Raw genomic sequence first — 18,794 nt, 5'->3', positions numbered from 1 at the left:
AGCAAAGCCGAGCGCGCGAGGAGCTGAGGGCCCGGTACCCTCCTGAGCGTGCCATGCCACATGCCATCCTCCCTCCCAGCAGCTCTGCTCCCACCGGTTCTGCCCCTGTAATTAAATCATGCTCTGCAGCCGGGAGAAAGCCCCAGGAGCTGCTGCATGCCGCAGCGTGCGTGGCCTGGAGCTGCCACGCCTGGGATACTGGGATACCAGGACTTGGAGTCCCAGTCCTGCAAAGTCAGGTTTCGAATACCCATGGACTTTGGGAGGTTTGGAGACACTTTCAGCCCCGGCTCTGACCGACGCTTTACTTCCATGAGCAATTAGGAGATGGGGCAGTGTTACAGGGGCCAGCCCAGCTCTGCAGTGGGTGATGAGTTTAGCAGGCGTCGAGCCCGGGCTGTTCTTCGGAAGCCTGATAGTTGTTTTGGGGTGTTTGTATATCTGAAGTTCATGGTTTCAGCCTATCTTGGCGTAAGCAAACCAGTGGTTTCCAGCCACAGGGGCTCAGTGGTGTACTGTGGGAGATGCTCAGCAAAGCACTCATGTATTGAGAGTTTGAGGTGCCAGCTCAGTTTTATTATTATTGTTATATCTTTTTTTTTTTTTATTTCCTTCTTCTTGCTATAATATTTCAGGCAAACAGGTTTGCAGCTGCCTGCAGATTCCTGTGCTCTCACCTTGCTCATCACCACCGCCTCAATCCGCCGGCTGGGCCATCAGCCCCCGCTCCCAATTCTGCCCAAATTTAGCTCACTTTAAAAGTTCTCAGCCCTTCTCCCCCTGCACTGCGAAGCAAGCGCCGTCTGACTAGGATGCAGGGATGGGTTGTCTGTGCAGACCAGAGGAAAGCCTTGCCAGCCAGCCTGAAATCGCTGGCATCAGGCCCCATTACATCGCACCCTTTTTGATCTGGAAATCTGGTTCCCCAGAGCTGAACTGCCTCTCTCCTCCTGCTCCCAAAGAGCTTGCTGGGGGTGGCTCTCGGCAGGGCAGTGCTTCCCTGGTGAGGTGAAGCCCATCCCAGAAAGAGACTGGATAAGCTGGAGTGCCAACCCAGCCCAGTCCTGGGCTAAAATGTCCTGTGCAGACCGATACTTTCTTTTGTTTCTGTTAAAAACTTCACTGGATTTGATTTCTGTAGTAAGATGCACACACACAAAACCCCTCCTGCTATCTGCAATGATTTTATTTTTGTGGACGGACTCTGGCAAGTTCCCCTGTGGGACTGCGGCCACTGCATGCACTGGTTAAAGGGCAAGTCCTAGAGAAATTCACCTCCTTAAAGAGCACCAAGTGATTTTTTTGGCTGCAGGCATAGATGGCCGGGAAAGTTACGCCCTGTTCAGCAAAGAAACTGGAAGGAAGAAGATCAAAGGACCCACGTGGTCAGTCCTCACAGAGCACCCGGGGATCCGAAATTTGCCACCTTGCTGGCACCACCCCGTATTGCTCTTCCTCGGGCAGCGTGCAGGGTGGAGCCGATGGCTCTCCGTTTGCTGGCAGACGACACCACCATCCCACCGTCGTCCTCAAGTCCCCACTGGTGGCATTGCAGATGTGTGGGAGCTTCCTGGCCATTGCCGGTCCCTTCCCTGTGCAAGCTGGAGAGGCTCCGGAGGGCATCCCACCCGGGCATCCCACCCATACATCCCACCCGGGCATCCCACTGCACACCACGACGCTGTTGCATGCGGTGCGGTGCCCAACAGTCACCGGGTGCCTCGGCCCCGGGCGCTCACGGCACAGCAAAAGGCCGGGTCTCCCACCGAGTGCTGTTGGCGGGGGAAGGCGGCTCACGGATGCCTTGCTGCCCAAACCCAGTGGCTGAAGTGTTGGCGCAGGAGCTTTTGGCGGGCAGCTGCAGCACGGCCAGCTGGATGCGTCTGTCCCCGGGAGTGGGGAAGCGCCCTGGGAAGGCAGCGCTGCGGCTGTCTTATCAAAATCTGGGGCTAAAAGACACTCTTTACCTTTTCTAGGCGAACAGAACCAAAAATTAATAAACCTCTAAAGCTCACTTGAACACCAGTCTTCATCCGCTTTGCTTCCACCGTGCCTGCGGGGAGCTGCAGCCTGGCCCGGCTGTGCCCCCCCCCACGCAGCACTGCTTGCTGGAGACTTGCACCCTGCCAGATATCTCCGCTCCCCCGGCAGGTGTTATCTGGGGAGGAAAGATGGTTCAAAGCCTGTGCCAAGACACCTGCTTCCCAAAGTCATGGTTCAATATAGCCTGCCCCTTGCATTGCACCAACACCCTCCGTCAGAGGCTACTTTTCCAGTGTAACGGGAATTCTCCCTTACACTAAGGACCCTAAATTTGCCTCCAGTGACAGCCTCCCCAAGGCTTTCTCCATAACAACAATTCAGCCCCATTAATGTATTCAGCTTTTGTGAGAGCAATGATGTGCCCTGTTTCTGCCAGATCCACTCAAATCCCCTTTCAACACTCAATAAGCTTAAAAGGAAAAGTGCAGGTTTTGTTGCATCAAAGTGAAGGGTTAAAAATCATTGCTAACAGACGGGAAACAGTTACAAAGAGGAAACTTAAAAATAAAAATATGCGTCCTTATAATACATCTGACATTAATTTCCTACCTTAGCTGACATGTGGGTCTGCTCCTGCTGCCCAGGTTTAGCTGCACGAGGTGGAGGTGGAGCTCCCGGGGCTAGACCAGGCTCTAAGCTCAAATCTCCCCAGGGTACCCAGTCTCCAGTCCTCATTGGGATGGTGGGGATTCCTATTTCCCACTCTGTTTTGTGGAGACTGAAGTCTTGAGCCCTTCAGAGTCACAGTGACAGAGAGACAGTTGGAGAAAGACCATCTTTCCCGGCTGCCGCAGGACCCCAGCACGTCTGATGGAAAGAAGCCACAACAACGTCGCCTTACCGGCGAGGTGGCTATTGGCAGAGCTGAGTCTAAAACTCAGCTAACACCAGGTGCCTGCAGGTTTCCCTGCGATGGGGGACATCCCCTGCCTTCATGTGACGTTTGGGTATTGGAGTGGGTGCAGAGATAATGCCCAGTCGCCTTCCCCGCGGGGAGCGGGACCTGCAGCTCTGCCCACTCCGCTCTCCCACTGGCACGGCTGGTGTGGCAGGGAAGGACCTGGCCAGCTGGCTCCTGGACAAGGGGACGAGATTTTGGGCTGGGGCATGCACCGGAGGTCCGCACACATGCCACGGGCCGGGGACGGTCTGTGTCCCCCGCTGCCAGCGGTGCTGCCGGCTCTCCCGGCAAGCGGAGGTGCCGGGGATGAGCTGCTGCCAGAGAGGTGACCCCTGCCCGTGCGTGACTGCGTGTCTGTGCTGCTCCCGGGCACCCTAAAAAAGAGACACACGTTCCAGCTTCCTAAACAAGCCCATACAGATTTAAAAATACATTTATTTTTGCTGCTTCTCCAGGTGTCAGCTGGGCCTGGAAATTCCTGGGTATGAGAAGCGAAGCTGCTCTCCCAGCCAGAAGCAAAGGTCCAGACGAGCCACGGTCCTGCACAGCTCACAGCCCGGCCTGACACACTAGTGAGGGTCTTGTTGTGCCAGCAAGGAGCAGAGAAGCCTGCACAGCCCGAGATGTTCATCCCTAGCAAAAACCACCGCAGCGAAACAGCGCCCGGCACTGTTCCCTGCACTTTAAAAACAAGTCCACGTGCACAGGGAGGTGCGGGAATGGCCAAGCACGACTACTTGGCTCCAGTCCAAAGCTGCCAACAAAATAATGAGTAACTCCTAGACAGCTGGGCTGAATTCATGGCTAATAAACTAATTTATTTACTCCCCTTACAGTTATTTTTTTTGCAGGGACGTGAATGGAAATTTTAACAGCTTTTTTCCCTAGCTGTGCATGGAAAGCTCTGTCTTCCCAGGGCAAGGACAAGGGGCTGAATGCCAGGCACCGAGGCGACATTGGGAGCAGATTTTGGAAACATGAAAATTACTAATAGACCATCTAACCCAGCATTCCCCTCCCTGGGGGGGTTGCTCTAACGTTGGTTTAGGAAGCCCCAAATGGACAATTACAGAATATTTTGTTCTTACAGGAAGGTTTTTTCCAAAGAAATGCAGTTTCTGCTGAAGTCTGTGTGCTTGGAGGACTTACTGTCACAGAAGTATTGTTGCACACCAGCCCTGTTTCTGTGCTGCAGGGATGTCCCAGCCAGCTACAGCTTCTCCTGGGAACCCTGAGCGAGTCTCAGTGCCATGACTCAAATAGAGCCATATTTTAAATTTGGGGACCTGGTGAGGTCCCGGTCACCGCTGCAGGAGGGGAGGGGGAGGTATGGGGGGTGTGAGTGGGGACTGCCGGCTGGAGCGAAGGGTGAGGCCACCACTCGCCTTCAAGGACTTCTTCAGCTCCTCTCGCTGCTGCTTGCTTGAGCCCTGGTTTGGGTTTATACCATCTTCCCCCAAGGTTTTTACATGGATTAAGGACAATAAGGTTCGGAAGGATGTTGGAGATCTTGTAGCATTGCAGAGAAATGGGGTGCTCATTGCAACAAAGATGCTGGTGGCATTCAAAGGCCAAAGCTGCTGCAAAGTTTGCTCGGACCTGAAGATAGGAGCCTTTCTTGTCCTTCTGCTCTCCAAAACAAGCATCTCAGCCCGTGTCCTCCTCCCACGAGGCCCAGCCAGGTGCTCCTGGCTGGAGGTGGCTAGGGAGGTAGGAATCCCACCAAATGCAAAGACTAACCTGAGGCAACATTACCTTCAAATAAAGCCAGTTCCTTCGTGCCGTGTCCGCTCCTGCGTGCCACCTTCTGCTCATCGCAACCTGCTTTCAGGGCAGGGCTGGGGGAGAGGCTGCTCTTTGCTCCGGCGTACCCGGGCTGAGGAAGAACATCTGAGGAAGCAGATGGGATCCGGTCACACCAGCATCCTTCATCTGTCTGCTTTGGTGTCCCTTTGCTGGCAGACACCATCTTCAGGGCACCCCGCAGTGGACTCGCGTGCCGTGCCCCCGGCCACTCGGAGCGGGCGCTGCGTGAGTGCCGGCAGGGAAGGGGTTGCTTCCAGCCCTCTTGGTCCCAGCCCAGCTGGAAGGGGATGGCTGGCAGCCGCCCCTCCTCTTTACCCACCTCAGAGCTAAATGCACTCAGCAGCATTTCCAGACCTGCTGCCGACTGTGCTTCATGCCTGGTTTTGTTGTTTATTCTCCTGTTTTCTTGGTGAACCACGAGCATCTTGAATGCTGTTTCTCCCCGAGGTCGCCCACTGCCCCCAGGGCAGCCCCTGCCAAGGGCGTGAGACACCCAGGGGGGACCCCTGGGGAGGCGACAGGGCTTGGAGCGTTGGAGATCTCTGTGCAGCTAGATGATCTCCTGAGATCCCACCCAGATCTCATCTTCATAGCAGCTTGCTTTTCTGTGTGTTAGGTCAGACCTGGAGTGGTGACAGCCCTGTGATCATCAGACCGGCCGCGGTCTCCGGCATGATGCCAGGATTTGCCACGTGCCTCTGCTTTGTAGCAGTGAAACCACCATGCTTTGATTGGAAAAATCTTTTCCATCTCTCTTTCCCCCTTTGGATCATTTGAGGGGATGCTGAGAACTTGCTCTTTCCCTTTTCCATGCACCAGGTGAAGCTGCTGCTCTGGGAAGGCTGGAGCCAGCTGCGGGTCCCCAGCAAGAGCCACCACCACACCATTTCTGACACGTGCTTTGGGTATCGCCCTGCCCCAGCAGATGTGCCGGCATCGCCCCACTCCCCTGGTTCAGGTTCAAAATGCCATGACTCAAAACTATCCCTGGGCTCCCGTATATTACCATTGAAGTTTCTCAACCAGTGCTAATCCCTCCCTGGAGCAATGCTGGGGGAAAGCAGCTTTCTCCCTGCGTCACTGTACACAAGCTGAGTTCAGAGACTGCTCTAGAGACCTGGAAAAGGCCAGCTGTGCAGCCAGCTCAAAGGGCTCTCCTGTATCAGCCCGGAGTTTATTAACCTTGTTTGTCCCCATGACGTAAGAGCACATCTTAAATGAATGGCTTATCCTTCTTGCAAAGCATTGTGACGTGTGGCATGTTCTGTCAGCTCCCAGGAGCAAACCTCCGGTGACACTGCACGGCAAGCGTCCCAAACGGGCATTAAAAACAATGCAGGTTTTACCACAAGGCTGAAGAAAATCCATTATAAATGTCTGTCTTTGCTGGCAGCAAAGCTATTGGAGTGGTGCCTGGAGACTCATCCATGGTCAGGCACCCTTCTTGAAGCCCTGCCTGAAGATGCTCACGCTGTGAAGGAAACGGGGAGGGTGTTTTCTTCCCTTCCCACAGAATGGAACCGAAGCACAGAAACCCAGTGATTTGGTCCCATTTTCCATGCAGTATTTGCCAGAGCTGAGGCTTGAGCTCAGCTCTTCTGTGAGTTGAGCAGCCGGTGCCTGTGCAGGCTCAGAGAAGCCAAGTTCAGCCCGGACACAGCACGCCTGTCCGTGCAGGTGGTGGATGTGAACATATTTGGACCTGTGCTGAACCGCCTGGGGCGTACTGGAAGCCAGCCCGCGCCGGAGCCGGGGATGGCATCAGACAGGGAGGACGGGCAGCGGGCTTGCTGCGCTCGGCAGCTGCCAGGGATGCACGCTGGCAGCATCCCACGGTGTTGCCCACCGGCTTGTAGGAGGCAGGGGCAAACCTCTCCTCCCTCCAGCGCCGACGGAGGAGCCGCCGTCCCCCGCCGTCCCGGCCTCCGTCCCACGGGCCGCGCGGCGCCGGCGCAGGCGCAGACGGGCAGGAGCGGTTGGCGTCGCGCGCCGCAGCGGGGCCTCGCCGGGGACGGGTGGCTCCTTCGGCCGGGCTGGGGTCCCGCTGTCGGAGGAGGACGGGGGCGGTCGCGGCGAAGGCACGCTCACGGCCGTGAAGGGAGCCGGTGGGATGCGTGGCCCGCGGGCGAGACGTGGGCTCCCCCACAGAGCACTCTGCCCGTTATAAAACCCCCTATTTTCGTTCCAAGAAGGAGACCCGTGGGCTCCATCACCTTTTATAAACTCTCCCATGACCTTTCGGCCCACGCTCCCTTGTTTTTTTCCATTTTGCCGGCTGTGTGTCAGTCACCCGCCTTGCCCTGACAGCCCTCTGAGACCAAGAAGAAGCTACCCACGGCTGGTAATCCCAACAATTAGTGATGACATTACAGCCCATCTAACAAATACATACAGACTGTGCTACGCACGGATCGAGCCACCAAAGGAGACTGGAAAGCACGGCGTTTCGGACGTCCAGGATGGGGCTAAACCATCCGTGGGATGCCGACTTCTAATTTTAAGATGCAATTCTGCTGTCTTTTTACTCAAAATGGAAAGATGCTGGTGCTCAGCAGGCAGTGCTGAGGAGGAAGCCTTCACAAGCACACTCGTACTCGGTGGGAGGAAGAAGATGCTCCAATATAGGACAGCTGAGATGCAGCAGGACGAGAAACCTGCATGTTCCCCACCACCTTCTCCTCCTTGCGATCATGATGACTGCCCTGCTCCACACTCGCTCTGTGCTTCCCACCTGGCGAGATGCAAAATGCATTTTTCCTGAATCTGTGCATATGCAGCTTGTGGAGGTGGAAGAAAATTATAAAAGGTTATCATTCTCTCTTATTGATCCTGTGAAAACCAGGTACAAAACAGCATTATGTCATGAAATGTATTAAAAAGAGTATAAATACCATGACATTATCAAGGTAAAATGCCAGAGACCATTACATTGTTAGGGCTTTTTGCTGGACTAAAATTGGTTTCCATTAGAGGCACAGGAAGCTGTGGTACCTCTCCGTTCTGTCGCACTTACGGAGAGCTGTTCCTGCGCTCCGAGCTACAAGTACGGAGTAAAATCTCACTTTCATATTTAAAAGAACTAGTACATTAGGTCAAAAATTTGACCTATCTCCACTAAGTCAGCACATTATCAAGCACACTGTGAAGTATGTTAAAAATCCAAGCAAAGCCACAGCTCTTTAATGGTAGCCAACTTGGAAACAGTTAAAATGGCAGGTCAGGTAGGCAATAAGGGTGTTTCGGGAAACTTTGCAGCACCTGTTAGCAAGTAATAGGTTTTTCCAGGGCTTGCTGCTGCGGGCATCCCTCTGGAAAAGATGCCACTCGGTAGGACTGTAAGGGAACAAGTGTGGTCCTCCAGGAGAGCGGCAGGAGAAATGATGGCAAAAGCTGGTCTAGCAGGAGGCAGCACAGCGGCTGGTGGAAAACACAGGCTGTTCTCAGGCTTCTGAGAGGAGATAATAACCGGACAGTTGGGAAAAATAGTGATAACTGAAAAAAAAGAGAAACGAGCAGTAAGGTTTTGTTTAAACTGAAGTGCCACTTGCTGATGCTGCCAGGGCTGTAGAGCTCTCACCAGCATTTCTCACTGAGCAAATTTCCTCTAACTGAACAAGACTAAGGCAGCAACATTTCTTTTAAAATACGCCTTAACTTCTTTAAACTACTTCTTTAAAAGTATTTCTCACATTATACTTAATTTTTTTAAAAGTCTCCATTTTACAGCATTCTGCTTAGAAGCTCAAAAATGATATGACACCTGTGCGTGAGATTGTCCTTTTCTGTTGAGATGTCACAGAGGCTTTTAATGGCCACGCCATCCTCAGTGCTTCTTACACCCAGCACCCTGCGAAGCAAAACCACTGCAGCTTTTTGCACTGGGTCTCTCTGCAGCAACATTTTCAGGACTTCATCATTTCCTTGTTCTGTTCACAGCAAAATAAATGTTTTACTTGGACTCCTCTGTCCTGAGGATGTTTTCTTGAAGAGCTGCCTAGCAGAAATCCTGCAGGGCCAGCTCAGTGATTAGGTTTTGCACCGGGCACTCCCTGACTGAGATGTTTGCTCTTTTTTTTCATGATGCAGAGCTGTTACAGTTACTCTTCACAGGGCACCCAGCAGGTGTTTTTGAGGAAGAAAAGTATAAGCCATGCCAGAGCCCAGCAAAACTCATCTCAGTCAAGGGTACCGTGGCTCCAGCTCATGCCGCATGGGTCATTTTTTGCTGCTTGCTTTTGTTTGCTGGACTTTAAAAAGTGCCCGATAAAGGCTGAATGTGCGTAACTTGCAGGTTGTACGCAGTGGCTCATGGTAGTGCCCCAGCTTAGTAAAGCACTTCCGTGGGATTTATTTTGAGCATGTGTTCAAGACCATATGCTGAAATGTTTTGCCAGAGCTAAGAATGGATCTGAAGCTGCTGGGAGTTTTACACGTTCTTAAGCAATTCCCTGAATCAATCCCAAACTGGGTTAGTTCACAGCCTGCCCCACCTAGGAGCAAGGCTCAGATCCTGCTGGGATAAAGGGGTCCAGAAATCTTGCAAAGTCTGTTCTTCTTCACTCAAAGTGTTGACTTTTCAGCATTAAAAAAATACTCCAGCTTACCAAATCCTTACATTGAGATTTTCAGTTTGACCAAAAATTTGGTGGGTATAGTAAGTGAACAAACACAAATAATTGGAAATTCCACAGCAGTAGCCCATCACATCACTGCTGTCCATGTGTCTGTCCTCTCCCGGAGAGCTGGGCTGTCTGGTGGGACTGTATCTGCCCTGACACTTTGTACAAGCTACGGTGCATCATGGCACATGTGGTCCCACGGGGATGTAGCGACCACAGAGGAGACCAGAGGAATGAAGCACCCATGGCGTAAACCCAAGAGGACCCGACTGGCATTTCTAAATCAACATTACTGCATTTTTATTTCTTTTGGGTTTTGATAGTTGGATATTTATGTCATGGGGAGGCCAAGGTGGGAGCAGAGACCAGGGGAAAACCAATCCAGAGACCCACTCTGGTGAGTGGTTTCTCCTTCTCCTGCAGGTGGGCTGCACAAAACCAGGTCTGTGAGATGCTTGCCACCAAACCCAAGGGGACCTCCAGGGAAAACATGTCGGTTAGGTCACTGCTTATGTGCCTGGGTTTTCAAGTCACTTGATCAATCTGTAATAAAAATAACCAAATGCTACAAAGCAGCATGACCCCTTACTATATTGTTGTCACAAAACTTGCTCTGGCTTTTCGGAACATAGGCACTTCTGGAGTTAGAAATTAAGCATGAAAATTGGTTTCTTGAGTTTGGTATTCAAAGCTTTCTGAGCTGTGGGAGTCCTTAATGCAGGAGCTGAGAGCATTGGCACACTACCACTTCTTAAAATGAATGGCCAGCCTTGTACAATATGAAGACAATTCCAGGACAGGAGACCTGATGATGGATGGCATTTTTTTGGGAAGGATGTGTTTGAATCCACTCATGGCTGTCTTTCTTGTGATCTAAGATTTATTAAAGCTGCTAAATATAAGCCCTTAATTTTTGGACCAGACTATATCAGGATGGAGCGGGATCACGAGGAGGAGTCATGAGCCTCACCGTCATGATCAAATCCCACCGTGCTTGCAGTACAGTCAGTGCAGAGCAGCTGCAGGGCTGCTCTGAGCTGGGCTGGCTTATGCTGTCCCCCGATATCTCCTGGGGTAATGGGAAACCTGGAGGGGGTGAGCAGGAGTGGGAGGCATATCGCTTGGCTGGATGGCGCTGAGCCAGTCAGCACGGTCCTGTGGGGCTCCTCTCCCCAGGAGATGTGCAATGCTTATGGCAACGTCAGGGGATGTGACCAGAGGGTCACATAAACGGTGGCAGGTCCCACTTTGGCAGCTCCCCAATGTGCATGTCTGCTTTCTGCCTTGGGCTCCGCGCAGCCACGTGCCCCCAAGTGCCAGCTTTGCTTTCCATTAGTGTGCAGAGCCTGCTCGAACTCATTAGGTGTGGTGTGTCGGCAGCGCCACGGGTGTCCAGACCGGCCAGCTCAGTCTGTGTTTGCATGTTGATGTTTAGCCGTGGAGCGTGTTCCTGGATCTCCCATCAAGTTCTTCCCAAGCCAGCACAGAGAAGTTCTCAAGTTAAACCAGCCACGAGATGCTGGCACCACGCACAGGAGCTAAAATACAGCCTCTGAGGATGTCTGCCAGAGATTTCTGACACTTCAAGATGCATTCAAAAGTTTCAGCCACTGAGTAAAGCTCAGATCTGGAGGCACACTCGGGAGGTTTACCCCTGTGCCGCTTGCTGTCCTGTGTCTCCCCAGCCAACAGCCTCCCCCTCTTCTTGTGATAACCCAAGGGCTTCGAAGGCATTTTTCACTCGGGAAGAAATGAGAAAGTTTTAAAACTTGCCGTTGACTATGGAAGCCCTGAAGCACCACTGCATCTCTTCCATGTAAAGGTCACCCTTATTTTTTGGGAGTGGCTTCTGCTGAATATTACCTCCTGCAGTGTGACCCATGGCAGTGGATGGAGCGAGCGTAGCTGGGTGTCATGAGACTGATCTCATCAGTTTTAGATTTTATGCCTTCCAGATTGACTGATCTCCCTTCTGCTCATTCATTAGAAGACAACAGAACACAGCAATCTTCTTCACAACACTTCTGTTGTCTATAGCTTTCTGTTGGCTCCCTTTTTGAAGGACCTTTACAGCAGCAGGAACATGCCTTCAGTGGCAGAATATATAGAAGCTGAATGCCTTTCGCTAAAGGCTTTTTAGAACTGACCAGTGAAAACCTCTTACTGCTGGGTCATCACACAGACTTAAATCCAATCAGTTCAGTCCAAACGTTGTAGTGCCACTACAGGGAAAGGGAATTTTCATATTTACTGCACAGAAAGGGTTTAAAGGGGTGCCTAAACTGAAAACTGAACCCACGTGCAGGCAACAACTTACACTTGCCATACGAAGTGGCTGGCATCCACGGCAGGAGACACCAGCAACAAATCTGGAAAAAGAGTGACTCACTAGGGAAGTATAAGAAAAGTATATACACAAACATGAAGGCCATATGTTTTTTCCAGAGGAGAACCTCCTACTTGAAGGCCAGCCTGGAATGATTGCTTTTCTTCCAAATTTGATCTAGAATAACAACAGATCCATTTTGCTGCAAGACGTAGCCTACTAGCACTGAAAAGTGTACCTGCATGCCAAATTCATCCCTGTACATGGGGCGGTTGTACAGCCAGAGTTGCTCAGGCACCTGCTCTTTTTCCAGTTGGGAATTTGTTGGAATCAGGTATGTTGGGGCACTTGTCTGGGGTTTCTGGACATCCAGAGTATGTTGGAAGAGTAGCTTCAGTGGGGCTGGTAGATATCTGGAAAACTCATGGTAGATACCTGGAAAACATATCCACTGTGCATGCATAGAGCAACTCCACAGCAGGACCAAAGGAAATTTTGCAATCTGAACTGAAGAGGGACCTTGTGAAGAGTCTGCGACTGCAGGCTGATGAGGAGAGGCATTTCACCAAATTGAGCTCACCAAAGCTACAGAAAGGTGATTGTAAGCAATCAAGTTAACCTGCATTAAGAAGCTGGTACATCTCAAGGAAGGTCCGGTCGCTGACTGTACACACGCTGCCCTCCAGTGTGGGAGCCAACCAACAGAGATTAACGTCAGGCAACTTGGCAGGGAACAAAACAGCAACAGGGTTAAAGCTAACCTATTGCTCTTTGCATTTACAACGCCTTGCTTGGGCTGATGGACAGGACCTTAAGGTGTGCTAATGTGGTTGCACTCAGTTGTCTGCTCATCCTCTAAGGATGCATTAAACTTAATACTAAGGGACAGGGTCTTAACTACAGAGGAAGCAGCACTGAAAAGGTTAAGAAGGGACTGGACTCTCCGACCACCCTTTGAGCAAAAAATATAGGCTAAATTAATTATAAATAGAGTAATAAAGCATCCAAAGTGGAAGTATGTAGAAGAGGGACAGAGCAGGATGAAGCAATAAACAGCCTTGGCCCTATAAACAGGAGATAAAAATAGGGCAAAGAGATGTCATCAATCTGAGGGCTATTTTCAAAACATCATGTCCAAAAAAGCCTTGGACTGACCTTTTGGGGGAGAGATGGCAAGTGTTAAACAGAGGCACTCCCAAGGGTGCGAGCGCTGCCTGTGTGGGCAGTGGGCAAAAGAACTGGGTCGGGTGGAGGAGCTGGGGCTGCTGCATGGTGTCCCTTGTCTCGGGGACTTCAGAGCTTTTGTCACTGCACATGGTGATGGGAACTCTTATTTCTGTATCCAGACTGCTGCTGGAGACAGAGACTCATTCAAGGTCTTCTAGTAAGGGACACGTACTCTAATGGAAACAGTTACAGAACTTTTTATTCCCCTTTCTCTGGAGAACATCCCTATGTATAGCTCAAACCCATCCCATTGTTCTTCAGATCTTTTCTCAGTGCTTGCCTTTCTTGCATCACCTACAAGACACACAGATGGAGACAGCCGCTGTCAAGCTGCACGTGCTGACCAGGACCCTGTTCTTGCTGTTCCTTACTCCCTCAGTCCATAGGCTGTACTGGGTGGTTGATTTTGATGGGAAGCACTTGCGATGGGATCATCGTCCTGTTCCATGGCTGCATCGTCCGCTGTGCAGTGTGTTTCGGGCCCACTCCTGCAGCTCCTAGGAGATACATCAGTAGCATTTATTTTTTAATTACAATGATCTACACTATGCCCTGTGGGAATATTAGCAGAAACAGGCTGTGCATTGCCAGAAATCCCATTCTCCTTCAGTACTCCCTGGTGGGATTTTCTCAGAGTTGCTCTGTTGGGTAGAAACTCCCTGGAGGGGTTGCGCCAGGATATTAACATTTTGCATCCTCTATGACTCGCTTTCAGCCACAGGCACTGCAGAAGAGCAGCACAACAGTATTTTGTGGGCACAGAGTAAAAATCACTGGTTTGTTTTGCATCCAAAGCCGCTATCTCCAAGGCCACATCTGCTCCAGCACGGACCTTGCACCTGGCTGAGATGCCAGTGAGCGTCCCATCCAGAGAACGCAGCATCCATGGTCAGAGAAACTGAGGAGTGTGTAGGAAAGGTGGAAACTTACTGTGACATGAGGAAGAGGAGAGCTGTGAAGGAGAAAGTGGTGGAAGAAAAGGGATTTCCTCCCCAAAGAGGTCAGAGCGCTGTCTGGGAGGGAGAGCAGGAAAGCCCAGCGTGGCCATCGGCCCAGAGGAGCACGTCCTTGAAAGGCTGAAGGGCAGCTCAGGGGATGACAGAAAGCTCTGGGGAGAGGGAAGGAACAAGCCAAAGCCCAAGGCAGAAATTTCAACTTTTAGAGTCGGGAGCTCCCGGAATACAGCTGGAAGAGATCACATGAGCTCTTTTGGGAGGCTAGTGGTGCTCAGCGAAGGCGGCATCACGCTCTCCACTGCAAAACCTCAGGGATAATGCAGCAGTTTGCCTCCGGCCAAGCGTGCCTTGCTTATTCTTCAGCCAGACCCAGCTGCAGAGGGAGGAACGGGGCTTTCCCTCCCCACTGCGCACACAGAGGCATGATCCCAGGCTCAGCGGGGTCTGGACTTGTTCTGATTTAATGGCATTTTAACCATGCCTCACACTAATCTTTGGCCTTTTAGCCTCCAGATCCTTGGCCAGCAGACAGAAAGGTCCCCAATAAGCTTTTAATTGTGTATGTAGCCTTACTGTTGTGACGGCTGCTGCCGTACTGGTAAATGATGGCCTTAACCCTGCAGTGGGGGTAGGAAGCAGGGTAAAAAAACCCTCTCGACAAACAAGCCGGGATTTTATTACAGCTTGTGTCACATCAGAGAAGTGAGAGCTGAGTCACTGCCAGCTATAGACAGTGACTGTGAGTCACCAGCATAACCCGGCTCATCAATAAATCCAGTGCTCTGCTGCCCAGTGCCCAGGCCAGCGCTCCCCTGCAGCCCCGATGCTGCTTCGCCAGCTTTTGCAGATGCCCTCGCAGCTCCGGCCACCCAGCTGCCAGCCTTCGGCGCCCGTCCTTGCAGCTCGCTTCGGCTCACGGCGTCTCCCCCCTCGCCGAGGAGAAGCAGGGCAGACCTTCTCTCTGGCAGAAGTGGCTGCCCAAACCACCCACACGCGTCAGGCGGACAGGACCCCAACCTTGCTCCAAGGGTGCTGGGCGATGCTGGTTCCTCCGGATCCAGCTGCCTCCTGCAGAAGCTGTGGAAGCTTTGCCGTACTTGCAGCCGGGGTGCAGAGGACACGTAGCACTCAGCTGCTGGAGGAGAGCGGTGGAGAATTCCCTGCTTCACACTGGGGCACCCAGGCATGGTGTTGGCAAGGGCAGCGCGGGCAGAGGCAGATCCTGTGCAGATATGAAGGGGGGATTGTGGAGCCAGATGCCTTCAAGGCTTTTGGCAGGCAGAAAACCAGCACGTGGCTGTATATCCATGGTGTGACAAGTAGAGGAATTAGGGATCTGTGAAAGCGTCAGAGACTCAGGGCTGAACTCAATGTAGCCAGCAGGTCGAGAGGAGGAATTCTGCCCCTCTGCTCCGCTCTGGCGAGACCCCACCTGGAGTCCTGCATCCAGCTCTGGGGTCCTCAGCACAGGAGAGACATGGACCTGTTGGAGTGGGTCCAGAGGAGGCCACAAAAATGATCAGAGCGATGGAACCCCTCTCCTGTGAGGACAGGCTGAGAGACTTGGGGTTGTTTAGCCTGGAAAAGAGGAGGCTCCAGGGAAACCTTATTGTGGCCTTTCAGTACTTCAGGGGGGCTTATAAGAAAGATGGGGACAGACTTTTTAGCAGGGCCTGTATTGATAGGACAAGGGGTAATGGTTTTAAACTAAAAGAGCGTAGATTCAGGCTAGATAGAAGGAAGAAATTTTTTACTCTGAGGTTGGTGAGACACTGGCACAGGTTACCCAAAGAGGTGGTCGATGCCCCATCCCTGGGAACACTCAAGGTCAGGTTGGACGGGGCTCTGAGCAACCTGATCTAGTTGAAGATGTCCCTGCTCATTGCAGGGGGCTTGGACTGGATAACCTTTAAAGGTCCCTTCCAACCCAAACCATTCTATGATTCTATGACACTGTGATTCTAAATCCATGCAGAAATGTAAACTGACATCTGTTCTCCTCTAAAACCCCAAAGGCCTGAGCTCTCACCCGCATGAGGGACCCTTTCTCCTCCCTGGTTCATCGCCCCAGCTGCAATTCGCACCTCCTCCCCAGCTGACCAGAAGAGGCTGGGAGGGCATGTGGCTCCCGGGGGTCCCCCAACTTCAGAGCCAGCACCTCACCACAGAATAAATGGAATTTTTTTTAATTGAGAACTTGTTAAAAGATCTATTGCCACTGGCTGGGCTGGCAAAGGCAGAATGCATTGAGGCCAGCGTGTCTGTAAGGAGAGGGTCTAGCTGGGGTAGCACTTCATGTTTTGGATTCTTGTTTTAATATGTTGATTTTTAATCAGTGAAATCAAGCTGAAGAGAAAGACATGCTTTCACCTGCATCAAGTGCCCGACTGGCCACGCGATGCTGCTGCAGCGCAAGCGGTGTGAGCGGTGTGAGCGGTGTGAGCGGTGCGAGCAGTGCGAGCAGTGCACCAGGCATCTGCCCCGCTGCAGCAGGAGCCTGCGCTCAGGTCAGCCTGACGCAGCCGTGAAGCTGCAACAGCACCAAATAAAATAGCATGCACCCAGCAAATAATACATCCACGTCCACCAACCACAGCCCCACTGGGCAGCTGACACTGCTTCGGCGTGGCCTCGCTGGGAAAGCACCCCTGAGCATCGCCCTGCCCTGCAGAGCATCCCCTATAGCCCACCGGGCACTTCACAAATGTGCATCAAGACCTAAGGGCAATGGCTAAGACGATGGGCAGAGGAGGCTGGGCAGCCGGAGGGAGTCGTGCAGGGGACAGGGCCATCACAAGAAGTCTCCCTCACGGACAGCGGGTCAGGCGGGGAAGAGCTTCAGGATCTCTGCTGGCCGGCTGGCCTGGAGCCGATTTGGTCATCTTGGGCCATTTCCTAATGGCAAGTGTTCTCAGCTGAATTGGCACTTAGTGCTGCCTGTGCCCTGCCGGGGAGCTCAGCAGGGAAGGCAGAGAGCTGTCTGCCAGCCGCAGAGTGTGGCCGTGCCACCCAGACTCTCTGTTTAAGTGGAATGGGGACCTTTTCCTCGAGCACTGCCCAGTGCCTGGGCTGGGAATAAAAGGATGCTCTCTTTCTGTGAGGTGTCGTGCTAGTGTCTCCTGAAACTTTTATTTCTACAAGAAGTCTTTTTAAAAATAAACCAATAAGTTGTTGAAAAATCCTCTTGAAAAATTAAAGGAAAAGAAGGGTAATTTAACACAGAGTTAATAAAGGCAATGAGTAATCTGCCAAGTAGCCAGGGGACAGACATGGCATGAAGCTATCACTTAAAGTCTTTGCATCCTTCTTTCCTAACTCACCTTCTGCGAGCATCACCCCATCTCCTGCTGTCGTCCTTCAGTGACATGGCGCCTTTTATATCAAAGGTGCCCAAGCACTTCCCATTCTTCTGTGTGCAAAAATCACCTCACTCGGTTCCAAAATACATCTGTGAACGTGGGTGGAGTATGGCAGCATGCGGTAATTAACATTACACAACAGCTCAGGACCAGAAGTGAAGGATAAACTTGGTGCTGGATTGAAAATAAGCGGGGGGGGTGTAGGACGAACCAGCCAAGCTGGAACTCAGCCACAAGCTCCTGAGCCCTGGGTGTGCAAGCGATCTGGCACTGTGGTTTTTGACTTCATTTTAGGAAGTGGCAGTCCTGGCCTGGCAGCACCAGCTAACGCTGGACTGCACAATGGGCTCGATCTTGACTCCGACAGCAGCACCTTCTTAACATCTTCCTATTTCCAGGAAACCTTGGAAGGGGGCCCAGCCTGCCAGACGGCTTTTTAGAAATTGGGAAACCAATCATAGTTTGAGAAAATCGTATTAGTGCCTCTCCACAGACACGGTCCGTGCACACGTGTGAGTCACTCTTAGCAACCCAGAAACCTGCTCGCACCAGTGCAAACGTCACGCTGGCGCTGGGTGAGCTCCGGCTGATGGACTAATGCCGCAGCACTGAGATGACTTCATGGCTGGTGCAATAAAGCAAAGATGTCAAACTTTGCAGCAAGCGCAGCATACTCCGAGCAGTCCCAGCTGGCATCTGGAGAGTGGTGCTCGCTGAAGCCCTGTGAGATGGATACTTTTGCTTCTGGGGCTAGTAAGTTAATTTAGGTGAGAGTAAGTTAATTCAGTAGGTGAGATGCTGTACTGAAAGGGGAGGACATAGCAGGTGGGACACAGGAGCCTTGCAACAGACTGCGCCGCTGATCAGCGGTGACAGTGCAGACGACGGGGACCTCCGCTCAGCTCCTGGCTCGTGCTGGGGTGACTCAGGGCCGGCGCAGGGCACAGGGGGCATGAGGAGGACAAGCGCCAGGAGAAGTTTGCTGATGGGAATGGGCCATCCTTCCCCAGAAGACCTAGTTTGGGGACAGCCAGCATGGGCAAGCAGCCAGACCCCCATGCACCTAGAGATGTCACCATGAGCAGCGTCTGCTGATGTCTTCCTTTGTCACGGGGATTTCACCTACCAGCAGCCCTGTACAGCAACGCAAAGATGCTGCCAACCATGCCATGCAGCATGGGGAAAGTGCTTGAGATATTGAGCGTGGGAAGGTGTCCGCATGTGCATGCGGTGCTGCAGGACACAGGGCTGGGAGCAAGGAGGTACCTGCAGTGATGAACCCCCGAATCCCCTTTCATCAGCATCCAGCCTTGCTCACACAGCAGAGGTTTCGAGCACCCTGAGAGCCCTGTCCGTGACTAACGGCTCTGCATTCAGCAGTCTCAGCAACACCAACAATGCTTTCCTGTTCCCCAGAGATTTTTCCTCCTGTTTGTCCACCAGTGTCGAAGATCTTTAGCTAAGGAGAGTCCTGGCTGAAGCTGCCTCTCCTGCAGTGAAGGAAGGAGGCGCTGGCCGTAAAAGCTTTCAGCTTATTAGCTGCCACTGGAACAAGTA

This window comes from Aquila chrysaetos, chromosome 25 (genome assembly GCF_900496995.4).
Source record: "Aquila chrysaetos chrysaetos chromosome 25, bAquChr1.4, whole genome shotgun sequence".
Lineage (NCBI taxonomy): Eukaryota > Metazoa > Chordata > Aves > Accipitriformes > Accipitridae > Aquila > Aquila chrysaetos.
Note: the sequence above shows the minus strand (reverse complement) of the source record.